General features: G+C 43.5%; 1 long non-coding RNA gene across 1 annotated transcript in view; it reads left to right on the forward strand.

Moving 5' to 3' along the window:
* The first annotated feature begins 1,986 nt into the window (after positions 1–1,986).
* The window catches only part of LOC121712377, an 8,118-nt gene continuing 7,604 nt past the window's right edge, over positions 1,987–2,500 (forward strand). The window contains exon 1 of the long non-coding RNA XR_006032598.1: positions 1,987–1,997. This is a non-coding gene — a long non-coding RNA (uncharacterized LOC121712377). The remainder of the gene's footprint in view (positions 1,998–2,500) is intronic.

Here is a 2,500-nt window from a genome sequence, read left to right on the forward strand (position 1 = left end):
GAAGAGATAGTGAAAGAGGAGCTGAGGAAAAAGGGGTAGAAGAAAGGAAACAGATTAATGAGAAACAAACTGAAGAGAGAGAGAGAGAGAGAGAGAGAGAGAAGGAAAGTTCAGCAGGTCCGAAACTGCTGACAGCTCAGATAAATTAGTGTGTGCTCACAGGAAGCTTCGAAGCTAGGAGTGCAGACACTCACATCTCTCTCTCTCTCTCTCTCTCTCTCTCTCTCTCTCTCTCTCTCTCTCACACACACACACACACACACACACACACACACACAGTTGTCTAAACAGACTAACTTGGTCATTCACACACCTGAATATACACACACACATAGACTAACTCATTTATCCATACACCTGTACACACCTACACACACACACAAACACACACACACACACACACACACACACACACACACACACACACATACACATACTGTACACACTGTGATCTACCACTGTAGTGTCTAAAGACCATTTCCAAACCCCCAGAGCTAGACTTTGATGGATAATCACATGTTCATGACAGAATGCAACCTTGAGCAGTGGCCACATCAGAAGGGTAGCCCATAGCTCTAACTGGCTCAGGAGAAAGACTAAGGAACATATAGGGGTTGGACACAATAATGGAACCACCATGTTGGATACGATGCAGTAACCTCTGTCATTGGGTTTCACCTTTCATCCTGAGTTACACTTCCAGGGGCTAGATTTTCCTTGTTTTGGCAGTGCCAGCATGACTTTAGACACCTTTCCTCTCAAAACTTAACAACTCAGCTGTTTTTGTTACCGAGGGACCCAGCCATTTGCTGTCCAACAATTTGCCAACTTTTGTGACAAAAGTCACAAATTTGTGAGAACAATCTACAAATCTAATTTTTTACATTTCTAAAATTCTGACTTCAAATTTTAAAAAGTTTGACGGTAAGGCAAATTCATGGAGTTTTCCGGGAGAAATAACAAAATGGGAGGGTGCCGGGAGATGACCTTGAAATACGGGAGAAACCCAGGAAAAACGGGAGTGTTGGCAGGTATGGTTCCTGCCATTCTATTAATTAATGAACACATGGGGTGATGATCGCTAGCTGCCCAGCTGATTACATTGTAAATTACACTGCAGGCAACCCGCTACCTCTCTGGTGTGTTTCGTTTCGTCCTTGGTTAAAATATAACATACTTTTTTTTGCACAAAAGCGTCTGCTAATGAATGTAAACAGAAACAGAAGCAAACTCGACTTCTTGTGAAATCCATGACTACGCCTTTAAGCACTACTCTAGTTCAACTTAAAAAAAGCATCAATCAAATGCTGCAGGAGATGAAGGCTGGAGAGAGAAGGCAGTGATACTACTGTAGCAGGTTGTCAATGTATATTATAAATACAGCCTTGTCCTGGAGCAAAATGGTGCAACCCAACCACACAGTGATGATGCCGCATTGTGCAATAATGCCCACAGTGGTACATCCCATGGTAATCACCCAGACATGACATTCCACTTCTTCCACTTCTGTGTGTGTGACATTCCACTTATGTGTGTGTGTGTGTGTGTGGGGGGGGGGGGGGGTGTATGTGTGTGTGTGTGTGTGTGTGTGTGTGTGTGTGTGTGTGTGGTATTCACATTTCTGTGTGTGTGTTTGTGTGTGTTTGTGTGTGTGTGGGGGGGGTGTATGTGTGTGTGTGTGTGTGTGTGTGTGTGTGTGTGTGTGTCTTTAAGTTTGTGTATACATGGGTGCATGTCTTTCGATGAGCAACCTTGTATGGATATGTTTATGTGTGTCTGTGTTTTAGAGTGCACGCATATAACGTGCATTTGTAAATATGTGTGTGAGTGTGTGTGTGTGTGTGTGTGTGTGTGTATCTGTGCGTGTGTGTGTGTGTGTGAGTATGTGTGTGTGTGTGTGTATGTGTGTGAGTGTGTGTGTATCTGTGCGCGCACGTGTGTGTGTGTGTGTGTGTGTGTGTGTGTGTGTGTGTGTGTGTCTGCATTTACAAGCATGTGTGTGTGTGTGTGTGTGTGTGTGTGTGTGTGTCTGTCTGTCTGCATTTACAAGCATGTGTGTGTGTGTGTGTGTGTGTATGTGTGTGTGTGTGTGTGTGTGTGTGTGTGTGTGTGTGTGTGTGTGTGTGTGTGTGTGTGTGGAGCTCCCTCCTAGAGTATGGCCCATTGCCAGTACACTACTACAGAGCTCTTTGTTCTGCATCAATTCAAATCTATTTTATAGATTCAGCTGCAGTGAATGGGCCCAAAACTATAAACAATTACTCTGGGGGTAAGACTCATTTTAATATGGACGACGCTCACACACACACACACACACGCACACACACCTTCATACCAATACAGAGAGATACATGTATACACATGTACACAAACACACGTATACATTCATGCAGCTATAATAATTACTTAAGAATAGAAAATTCTCTATTTCAATACAGCACACACACACACACACACACACACACACACACACACACATGTACACACACAAAAGCACACA

Source organism: Alosa sapidissima, chromosome 6 (assembly GCF_018492685.1).
Source record: "Alosa sapidissima isolate fAloSap1 chromosome 6, fAloSap1.pri, whole genome shotgun sequence".
In the NCBI taxonomy this organism is placed as follows: domain Eukaryota; kingdom Metazoa; phylum Chordata; class Actinopteri; order Clupeiformes; family Clupeidae; genus Alosa; species Alosa sapidissima.